The 12,164-nt window shown below is 44.8% G+C and overlaps 1 protein-coding gene across 2 annotated transcripts in view; it reads left to right on the top strand.

Moving 5' to 3' along the window:
• Fto (FTO alpha-ketoglutarate dependent dioxygenase) overlaps positions 1-12,164 on the top strand; it is a 336,812-nt gene that overhangs the window by 210,887 nt on the left and 113,761 nt on the right. The window lies entirely within an intron of this gene.

Raw genomic sequence — 12,164 nt, forward strand, 5'->3', positions numbered from 1 at the left:
CCTATGTGGTGAAAGGGCTCGTCATACGTCCCGACGGAGTTGACTCTGTGAGGTTAGCCACCCTTTTAGCAGTGAGTCATGTCTGCCAGGGCAAGGTGTGTGTAAACAGCCACATCAAAAATAGGCCCTCCTTGCACCCATCCCTGCTCACATTCTGCTGCTCTCAGAAGTGCCTACGGTGGCACCAGCACTCTAGTATCATTGGAGCTGCCAGCCTGTTTTATTTCCAGGATTGCCTGGCAGCCCCTGAAGGAGGAAAGTGTGAATTTTTATCTCCCATTTACCAGACTTTCATTATCGTGTGCTTACAGACAGAGTGTCAGCGTATAAAATGTTAAACATCACTGGTCTGCAAGAGGCTTCCATTGTCTTACCTCTGCTGCTGGGGGAACCTTGCTAGCTTTGCTGTAGTGGTTCTGTCTATGTAATATGACATGAAGCATTTCTCTGTAATGACAGACATTGAATATGAGTGACAGAAACTCTGACCACAAGGAATGGGTTCAATTACCAGAGATGGGAGGTTACTTACGATAGAACCAAAGGGCCCAATTGTTCTTGTTTTTGACCTCTTGACTCCCCAATCCCAAGCAGCAAAGACAAATGGCTGATTAACCATCCCTAGCCTTCTTTTTCAGTGATAAATTTGTTTAGACTCCCTGTCTAGAAATATATTACATGCACGCGCACAGGCACATGCGCGTGCGTACACACACACACACACACACACACACAAACACACACAGAGGATTGCTATGTTTCTTAAGGTAATATGATCAGAGCAGAGGGGGCTGCTGCTTGGTCATTCCCATCTCTTGCCAGCACAAGACTGAAAACTGTCACTATGCCTTGGAAGGGATCTCAGACAGTGCCCAGAAATCAATACGACATAAATGATTGCTCTCTTAACCCCACCTTTCTTCTGCCGTGCATACCTTGCTCCAGTTCACCTGTAGCCAACCTGACGCCAGTGTGAATGAGAGATCCTGCCGACAGAAGCTCCCCCACTTCCCCTCTCCCACCTTCCCCCCATCCCGCCAAGACTGTTCTGCTCAGCACCCAGGGCGGCTTTGTGCTTGTTTATAGCCCACTGCCCAGAGCCCCCAGATACAGTTCTAGTGAGCAGCCCAATTAAATTGTCGTAGGCTGCCCTCACTTGACTAGCTCTGCAGAGTCATTTAGACAACAGACATTCCTGACTGTTACAGCTAGTAGCAGCATGTCTCCAGCACTGGAGATAAAAATGAATGAAATTTGCTATTCTGGCCTGACACTTGATCCCAGCTGTTGAACTAATGCTGTTGCACCTGAAGTTTTTCTTCGTGGTAATTGCTGCCTGTGATTATTTCATATACTAAATTGGAGAAAATTGCAACAGGTATTAAATTCTTTGAGCTGATTCATGGGAGTTCTATTGTGCATTCTTCCAAGGTGGATTGCAGATTGTATGTAAGACTGGGAAGATGGGTTTTGCTAGCCAGATGCACCAGCTTGGGTTTCATTATTATCAGAGACATTGCAATTTTAGGTCTGACTGGGCATTTATCAGCTTTACCTGGAATCTGTTCTAAAGTCCACTTTTGCTTCTAATTCACTCAGCATCTGTTGGGGCCTGCCGAGGGAATTCAGTTCTCATGACCAACGTTGGTAGTGCTTACTGAGACTGGTGGATACATGCCACATCCTTGGCAATATTGGTAAGGCTCTTGCCCTGTGTTCTTAGGAAAATGGGCAGTGTGGAGCAAGACATCCCACCAGGAATCCTTAACTGTAACAGGGAGGCTGAGGGCACTCAGTATCGTTCAGTAGGAACTCACAGAAATATATAGAAGATATGATACCTCCTACCCTCCCAAAGTACCGAGTTGCTGGCCGTTATTTTGTGTGCCTTGTCCTCTGATCTCTATGAAGTTATCTTTGTAGAGGTAGAGAAGGTGATTTTAGGTTTTCCATGGTGCTATATACACTGTATTGAGAGTTTAGTGCGGCCCCTGAGCCACTGTTCTTACAGTAGGTAGCCTAGAGACCCTGTCCCTCACGGTGTCTTTGCATTTGCCTTATATTCAGAGCTAAGAGTGAAGGACCCAGAATGGGAATTCAGGTCTGACTAATGGGGTAAGTATTCTGTTCACCTTCAAGTCAGTGCTTTTGGACAGATGGTAACCCCAGGCATAACATTACTTGAATTTTTCCTGAGGACCAGATATGGCAGGATGCTGTTGATGCAGGAAATCTAGAGACTCATGTCTCTAGAATCCCAAGACTTTTCCCATTTCCACTAGGAATGACTAAGCAGACTATAACCCTTAGTAGTCTGATTTACTTAGCAGCAAATCTGAGAAGGTTGAGCCTGTGAGTGAGGGAAGGGGACACAGGGCCTGTATTTCCAGATGTGAATCCAGATGTGTCGTTGGTGCACCCTCACCTTTTACTAAGGGTCAGTCTGTACCTGAGAAACCCCAGATGCTGCACGTGTGTTCTGGTACTTTCTCTCCCGGGATAGGCATTTCTACTTGGAATACTCATAGTAGTGTTAGACCATCTACAGTGGAGGACTTACACGGTACTTGGAGTCCATGTAGTTTGTGGGATCTCAAATACATTGAATCTAGAGGTATACACTGTCCCTCAGAGGTATGCACTTGGTTTAAATAAGCTGCCTTAAAAACTCAAATCTGCTGAAAGTGAATTGCTGTAATTTACAAGGAATGAGAAAAGCATGAGAAATGTATATTTTCTTTCCCTGCCGAGAAAATGAAAGAAACATTAGTCTTTCACTTATAAATGAGATTGTAGAGTATCAAATATTGAATATGTTTTGAAATCCTAGTAGGCTTATTTTCTCACCTTGAAATCCAATAGGAGTAACTGGCATTCCGATTAAAAGGGAGACTAATCTTTGTTGTATTTCTCTGGAATTACCAAAGGTTATAGCAGTTTGAGATATTTTGAAAGCTGTTCCCAGGCAGACATTGTCTTGCTCCCAGAGGTCTTTCTGAAGCTCTCACTCTTGTATTTTGCTGTGTTAAGTATCCTAATGCATCATAATAACACAAGGGAGAGTTGCCGTATAGCATAGGTATTCATGCTCTGTAGACCCAGGGCTCCGTTTCCATATTTCTGTCTGTGTGTCTCAGGCCTGGGTGGTTCGTCTTGACCTACTGTCTTATATTTTGAGTTGCTCTTGGGCCCAGATTGTTTGACTTACCCTTTGTTTATTGCTTAGAGAACATAGCAGAACCCTTGCCGTATAACCCCGTGTAAGAACTTGTCTGGAAACTGATTATCTTAGCAGTGTCCCTAGGCATGGTGGCCACACCCTTCATCCCAGCACTCTAGAAGCAGGGTGGGTTGGAGGCCAGCCTGGTCCACCCAGCTAGGGCTATATTGTGAGACTGTCTGTAAAGAAATACATAAATAAACAATCAGAACTTTGAGGCTCGCTAAGAGGGGGCAAGAGAAATTAATGATTTTTTAAACTCTCAGTAAACGAAGTTAAAGGGAAGCAAAAACTTCTCCCTGGTTCTGGGAACTCAGACACCTATGTGCATGATGGTTAAGGTAAAAGATCCTGAAAATAGCAGATAGTAGAGTGAGGAGAGAAAGTCACCAAGGGGAAAGACTCTCAAAAGCTCCAAGTGGCCCTTGTTTCTCTTTTCTCCTATTTGCCCAGGGGTCGTTGGCCTGGGCCAAGTACACATTAGTGACATTTTGTCTCATTTACTCATTCATTGATATAGAAACTGCACCTTTGAAAGGCAAAGAATGATTCTCATTAACTGTTGTTTTAGAAGATGTGGATGCTGAGACTTGAGCCCGAGCATTGCTTTTCAAGCTACATCACTGGCTTTGAATCCCTGATCAGCTAGTCGCTCTTACATTTGGGAAGTAGAGTTTGCAGAGCTAGAATTAGTGTAGCTAGCTAAAATTCCTTACTGTCCCTAGTGATATGCTGGCTCCGTTTCTGGACTTTTGGTCCCTGTTGTGAATGTAAAATTTGTCAGAATACAAAGAAACTTGCATTTCTGCACACTTTAAACCAGTTTTCCAAAGGATAGATTATACAGAATTAGTTGAGCAGACTTACTTCTTGCCATATGGATCATAATAGGTCTCCAAACCTCCACACTTGTTAAAAGGCCAAGGAGAAAAACGGTTAGGCCTCTTAAGCTATGCAACCTTTTGCAAGTGTTTTGTTATAATGGGAAAAAAACAGCCTCAGACAATATGTAAATACATGTATGACTATGGAGGAAAATGCTTTATTTACAAAACAGGTAACAAGATTTCGCCCTTGGGCTGTAGTTTAGCAAATGCTTCCAGCCCCACCCAGACCAGTGCCATCAGGAGGGGCTGCTAAGGGATACAGACCACAAAGAAGCTTGTTCCGTTTCTCTTCTAGTTATTGCGTGTTTGTGTCCATTGCCAGAGAGAAAAATGCCCTCTCAGCACAACGTAAAACCTGATTCTCTGGCTTGCCATTTAAAGGCTTTGATTCTTCTTCTTCTTTCTTCTTCTTTCTTCTTCTTCTTCTTCTTCTTCTTCTTCTTCTGCTGCTGCTGCTGCTGCTGCTGCTGCTGCTGCTTCTGCTTCTGCATCTGCTTCTGCTTCTGCTTCTTCTTCTTCTTCTGCTTCTGCTTCTTCTTCTTCTTCTGCTTCTGCTTCTGCTTCTGCTTCTGCTTCTTCTTCTTCTTCTTCTTCTTCTTCTTCTTCTTCTTCTTCTTCTTCTTCTTCTGCTTCTGCTTCTGCTTCTGCTGCTTCTGCTTCTGCTTCTTCTTCTTCCACTTCTTCCTTCTCCTCCTCCTCCTTTTTCTTCTTCTTCTTCTTCCTCTTCTTCCTCCTCCTCCTCCTCTTCTTCTTCTTCCTTCTCCTCCTCCTCCTCCTTTTTCTTCTTTTTTAAAATAATCTCTTGCTTAAGCCTACGTTAACTATGTCCAGGTTCTTTCTGTTAAATATCTTGGTTGCCTTCCCAGACTTCAGATTATGGTGAATTCATCCCCAAAGGATGATTTATATCAATTCCCAAGATGCAGTTTGAATGTGTTCTGCCTCTGTAATGGAAACAGGATGCCAAATCTTTATTATTTAAGTTCCATAGCAGATAATGACTCATTGGATTGGCCCTTACTCAGCACTGCTAAGGTGTCCTGAACCCTCTGTTTTCTACTCTTCCCGCTTTATAGCCTCTCAAAGGATAAAATAGGATGAAGATTTCATTTAGAACTACAGATAAGGCCTTAGATTTGATTTTCCAGGTAAACTTGGATGCATTCAGGTTATATTGTAATGAGGCTTTCCCCTTTCCTTTCCCACTAAGCATTTTCTAACAGAGAACTATAAACAACCCCCAAGCTAAGTTATGAGTGCTAGAATCACTTCCTGACACTTTTGGTAGTAGTTTCTTTGTTGCTCCTCTTGTATAGACCATTAGGTGGAATCACTTCCTGACACTGTAGGTAATGGTTTCCTTGTTTCTCCTCTTCTGTAGAACATGGAGTGGAATCACTTCCTGACACTGTAGGTAATGGTTTTCTTCTGTTGTTGCAGTGAGGACCCTATTCTATAGAACACAGGGTGATGAGACTTAGCGGCATCATCAGAGGGGATTAATAAAGAGTCTGGTGGTGACAGTGCTGGTGATTAACTGGGCAGCAGGTTTAGTGGTCAGCTTTTCCATTTAACACCTACTAAAGGCATCTTTAGGATCCTCACTGTGCCCACCCAAGGACCACTGTGTCAAAGCAACAGGGATGAGAGCAGAAACTGCATCCTCAAACCACAGCTTCTGGTTGCCTCCCTATACCTGTGGATCCCCAGTCTTACCACCCCTAAAGATGCTGTGTTCTCTCGATTGTGCAGGATTGTGCCTGTGAGGTACTTATTTACCTTCATTCTGTCTGCTCTTCTTTCTGCAACAACATAGGACCGTGCTGAAGGTAGGAGTTTCACAATTCTAAACAGAAGGATGCTAACCTCACACTGTGCTCACACTGAAGCTGAGTGAGGATGTGTTCTTAAGAACTTGGCCAGTTGAGTCGCTTTACTGCCTTCTTCAAGACCTTCCGCTACTGTTAGTAAAATGTAGGACCACCTGTGTGCAAAGCAGGTTGCTTGGGACAAAATGCCAGGGCACTGTTCCCACTGTGTAGAGTAAGCGGCACCCCAGAAACACCATTTTGGATACTAATGTCAGTAAGGAAAGTTCCAGGCAGCTAGGTTTGTGGCGTCTGGTTTGGAACTCAGGGTGGAAAGTGCCACTTTCTCGGAGCACAGCATTTTAGTGCCCAGTCCAGAGCTTTCTCTGTTAGCGCACTCTCGCGTGCTGCTGTGGGTCTTGCTTTCAGTCGTTCCGGAAAGGACCGCCTTCCAAAGCTCCCAAAAGATTTGATATTTGTCTGTACATAGAATTAGACCAAGCTAAAGATAGTTGCTAAATTTGGCAACCATCTTTGTTGTCATATCCATGTGACACACTCACGAAAAGGAAGAAACTTAATTTTATGTAGATTATATGGGATATGAGTTAAGGCTGTAGCATTTTCTGCCATGTCAAATGAGCTAAGCCTTCCCCAAAAGCCAGCCAGGAAAACATATGATACCATTTGCAGTGGCAGAAAGTTTCATGCTGTTCTTCTGTAATTATAATGGCCTGATCCATGTGGGTGGTTACGTCTTAGTTAACAATCATTAATCCACTGAACTGTAGTATCGGCAGCCCATCTTGAGCAGCAGTGTTTGGCTGGATGAGTAGGGCTGTGACTTCATCGTACAAGGACAGCTTTGTTAAAATTCTGCTGCCTAGTGCCTGAGGATTCTGGGAAGGGGTTTTTCTCTCCCTTTCTGCACCGTGGGGATGAATTGCCTCTCTCTTCCATCCCCCAGGTTACTGTTTGTGCTCTCCCTTGATCTCCTGCTTGTCCCTTTATTTCCCCTACGTTGTGCAAGTTTCTTTCTGTGTGACCAGAAATCTGTTTAGCAGACCATATTGTGAGTGAAGGGCCAGCGTTTGTTGCCTGGTTTTGGCAATGCTGGGCAGTCAGCTGGGATGTAATTAAGACTCTGAGAACAGGCTGTCTTCTCCACGGGAAGGGCGTGTTAGATGGTGCTGGGATTTGGGGCTGTCAGTTTGGCCAAGGCTGGAGATGGAAAGCTAGGGACAGAAATTCTTCCTTTCATTTATACCCTTTATGTACAGTGTGTGCGCTTGGCGAAGCTTACATATAACCTGGAAGCTGGAGTGTACGAGCCAGCTCAGTGAAATTAGCATATGTTACATGTATATTTTAGCAATATTTTAAAGCAAATGCATATTTCCAAAGTGAATTATGCATGGATGACAGCAATAGGGCTGTGTTGCACTGGGTGTCAAATCCCACAACTTTTTGTCGAGACTGTGGATTTTACACTAAAAAGGCAGAAAGACTAAACGAAGTAAAACAGTTTTAATTTTTAACAGTTTGGTTTGGCCCAAGGAGCCAGACTGTGGCAGATATAACTGACATTTGAATAATTGGATTAATTTTGAGACGAGCAAAGCCAGTTTGGATTGTTGTGCTTCTGTGCATGTTTTCTTTCTCCTTTTTAATCTACAGAGATGTAGTTGTCTAGGTTAACTGTGTGCTTTATGTGATGCCAAGTTGAGCTTGAAGAACCGCTGCAAACTTTATGAAGTTACTGTTGTACTAATTTGGTTTAATACATACATATGTGCACATTCACACAGTATTCTATATTCTTCATACAGTAAAAAGAAATTCACCGTGTACTCTCTGTTTAGTGCGACCCTTAACATATGTCCATGCATACTGCATACTTAAGCATGTTATATGTGCACCTGGGAACTTACTAAATCCAGTTCAAGAACGGCACACACTTCACAGGCTGTGGGAAAAAAAAAGTACAGGTCTCATGACATTGATGAGCCTGCTCCATCCCAGAGCAGATGACACATCTCACTGTAGCATTGGTGAGCCTGCTCCTTCCCACATCTGCATGCTGCAGTGCAGCCCAAGAAAAACCCAGTTTGCTATCTGGGGTATCAGTAGCCAAATTCCACACAGTTACTTCTTCAGCTCTAAATTCTGTCAGGGCTACAGGACTTTGTAATTCCTTGTGTGAGAACAATCCCAGCAGCCTGCAACCAAGTGCAGTGCTGTAATAATCCCCACTCCGCAGATGCTGCTAATGAGATCTGCCATCTAAAAGCAGCAGACTAAGACGAGAACTGGTGGTAGCCAGTCTTGAATCGTGGCTTCAGGCCGGCTCTCGGAGCCTTACCCAGCAGGACATTAGCAGACATTAACACTCGGCCAAGAAGTGTTGATGTATGGTTTATAATGTTAGCACCCAGTTAGACAGGTATAACACACACACTAGGAATCTCGTAGCAACAAGATGTGGGTGTTGAGTCAGTCTGATGAGAACCATAGAAGAGGCATTCCCCTTGAGCTGGGGACCAAATCCTGCCCCCTTACCAAGCAAATCTAGTACTCAGCTGGTGGCAATGCCCTGACTGGATGTTTCCAATATTATCATAAGAGTGTCTGCAAGTTTTCTTTCACTGTGTCATTCTGGGTCATGAAGCCCAAAGTGCTAGTATTTCCCACTAAAACTCCGCTTTATCTGGTATCATGTGGGCCGGGCAGAGAGGAAGCATGCACAGTCCTTGCTTCCATGCTGTGAGGCAGAAGGTATGACCCTCCTCTCCAATTCCCCTGGCTCTTCTCCAAGGGTTTTCAGAACAGTTCCGAGATACTTTCAGGTTTACTTTATAAATGGGACACTGAAGCCTTTCTGTCTCCTGACTGGTTCTCCCAAAGCCTCTTAAAATCATGTGTTTTTCTGGGGCAGCCTCAAATGTCCCAGGGGAGAAGCTGCCATCTGTCCTTTATATTAACAGAATCTTCTGTACTGTCTGCCTGATGTGCTTGTCCCGGAGATAGATGTTGTTAATTAAAGGACAGCATTTGTCCTTTATCTGAAATAAATCTCTCTTGCCGGAAGAACTGTTCTCTGAACCTCAGGAAGCAGGTAAGGGCATTCTACCCAGTGTCCTGGCTTTACTGGGGTCCTGGGTCCTGCTTTCGTCTCTGAGTACTCATTGCATTAGACTCATAGACTAGGAGCACATTTCCTTTTTAGTCGTTTCTCTAAGTCTTTTTGCTTATTTTCTTCTAGTTTATTAACCAAAATTATGACCTTTTATGGAAACTTGCATAAATCAATATAACACATACCGCTAACTGACTCCTGTGTGTTTGTGTCTGTGTCTGAGTATCTGAGTGTGTGTATGTCGGGGGGTGGGGCAGTGTTTGGTTCCCAGGCATTCTCCCCCGCACTGTATTTCCCTACCGTATTTCTGAGAGCACCTTTGTGCAGTCTCTCTTCATATTCTATCTTCCGCCCCAAGCAGAGAAAACTACAAATGTCTGTGCCCCGCAAATAACCAGGGCTCTCTCCAACTTGAGCTAGAATTCATAGAGGAAGAAAGCATCTTCCTTAGCCTGCCTGATCCCTATCTCCAGAAACAAAGAAAGTGATTGTGTGGGGAAGCAGCCAGGGGAACATGTCTGTGATCTCCACCTAAAAGCGTGTTCCCCTCTGCTATTCTGTTAGGCCTGGGGATTGCCAGGGTCCAGCTTTGTAGAAACTAGAAGGCAGCGTCTGCTGACTGAGGAGTGAGGGAACAGGTGGCCCAACTGTCCTTAGGTTGGTAGGAAGGACCTTACTTAGCGTTGCCTGTGCCATAGAAGACAGCAGTGGATTGGTTCGCCTTACTTTTCTGTTGACTTGTGGTGGTTACACTCTCCCTGCTCTGAGGCAGTGGTGGCAGAAACAACCTAAGGGAGGAATGGATGGGGTGCTTTTGTCTCACAGCCTCAGAAGGGTTCCGTTCTTGCTAGGCAGGCATGGCACTGGAGTGCTGAGATGGTGGCCTGCTCACATGTCCAGGAAGCAGAGAGAGCAAGCTGTGAAACCAGGGATATATAACCTTTGAAGATCCACCCCAGTGACCTACTTTTGCTAGCCAGGCCCCACCTCTTGACGGTACCACAGCCTTCAGAGTGGTGCCCCAAGCTTAGGACCTCCAAGTATGAGTCGGCGGAAGGCATTTCGGATTGAAACCATGCCACAATTAACACTAAAACTGAAGCTTAAGTTTAATATGCAGTGAGTCGTGTTTAAAGGACTACTCAAAACCTATCATATTTGTTAGTTTGTTTATAACAAAGACTAAAGTTGTCAGGTGACATAGAAGAAGAGCATACAGTAGGAACTGTGTTAGTCACGGCAAGTGGCTAAGTCCTTCCCCTTCCCGGGGGCAGACTGCCTCACTCTAGGCAGTTGCTGCCTTGTGGGGTGTGGGCCCAGGGCTGCAGGCCCTCACATTTTGCAGTAGGTGCCATGGACATGAGTTGGCAGTGTTGACAAATGGTCCCATATTTTAAAATGGCGCTGGTCAGACAAAACTCATGTGAAGTGGGATATCCATGCTAGGTCGCAACTTTGTGTATGCTGATAAAGGCAGTGCAGTGACGCTTTCTCTGGACATGCTAAGTCACAGTGATGCTAAGGACATGCTAAGTCACAGTAATGCTGTCTCAGGACATGCTAAGTCACAGAAAGAATTCTGGAGGAGAAAATTTTTATAAAGGAAAGTTAAAAACAAACGATACATTGGGCTTTCTTATGTTGGGTCTTTGATTACTGTGCTCTCTGTTTTTATCTTATTTTTATTTTGAGACAGGGTCTCTCTAGTATGTAGCTCTGGCTGTCTTGGAACTTGCTGTGTAGACCAGGCTGCCCTCAAACTCACAGAGCTCCACTTCCCTCTGCCTACCAAGTGCTTCTGGGATTACAGGTGTGTGCCTCCATGCCCCACCTGATCACTGTGCAGTTTTAAGGTGCTGTAGGTACCTCTGATTGTCCACAGACCTCTGGAGGCATGTTCTTCATGGGGTTTATCATGGCTACAGGATACTCCGGCCAGGGGATGGGGATGGATCACTTCCTTACTGCTGGCACCGAAGCCCTTCTTCGTTTGATGCCACTGTAAAGCAGAGTCTTTGTGTTAGGTCTTTGCTCATGGCCTGCTTTCCCTTAGTTTGGATTCATTCCTCGGAACTGAAAGGAGAATGACTAAGTGACAAGATATGAATGTCTCTCTAACTTCCTGCGTGTATCATCAGGTCACTTCCAAAATCATTGCCCCAGTTCACAGTGCAAGTAGTCAAGTATGAGTGTGGGGTTTTTAAGGCAGCCTCGCTGGCATTTCTGCTTTAGAGATCTCTCCATTAGTAGGCCGGAGTTGGCTTTCACTGTGTCCTAGAGGGCATTTCCATAGATAGCTCGACTGTTTGTGTTTGTTCTTAAAACGTCTGTGTTTCCCATGGTGGAATTTTTGTTGAGGTTTCCTGTTATGTATGTTTGTGTGTATTTCTGTGTGTGTTTATGCTTCTCTGTGTCTGTATACATGTGTATATATGTAGGCACATGCGTGTGTTTCTATATGGTCTCTCTGCTAACAGCTAGTAGGTGATTTTGGAAGGCCTCCCGATGGGGCCTCCTCCAGCATCCTCAGTCGCAGTGCTGCCGCAGTTGATAGTTTTAACTACGTTCCCTAGGAACTGGGCCAGGGACCAAGCAGGTCCTACTCCCTGAAGAGCCACAGCTCAGGGCTGAATATGTTTTCTGTGGAGCCAGCTGATGCCGTCACGGGATGTGTGCTGTTTACAAATCTCACAGATTTGGATGGTAGTTACCAGTGCTTTTTCCTTTGGAAGCAACTACTTTCCATGTCTGTTTGCTTCTCTCTATCTCTCCTCTGTGTGGCTCTTGGTGTAACTACAGCTGATATATAATTGAAGTTTCCTGATGCATGGCCTGATGAAAGGGGCACTGAGCCAACAATGTGGTGACGAGGAGTTCTATTATTGGCTTTGCCCTTTGTTTAATAGCATAATAACAATAGCGGAAACCTAGCCAGTGCTGAAGTGCATTCTTCATACGATCTAGCTTTTGCTTGCTCTCGCTCTCTTTGTAAGACAGTCTCACTTGGGTAGCCCAGGTGGCCTTGGACTCAGTATCCCTGTTGCTGGCCTTGAACCCGCAATCTAAGAGACGGGAGTACAGGTGGATGCTCCCAAGCCTGCTTTCTTCATGTC

This window comes from Myodes glareolus, chromosome 22, assembly GCF_982192425.1.
Source record: "Myodes glareolus chromosome 22, mMyoGla1.1, whole genome shotgun sequence".
Lineage (NCBI taxonomy): Eukaryota > Metazoa > Chordata > Mammalia > Rodentia > Cricetidae > Myodes > Myodes glareolus.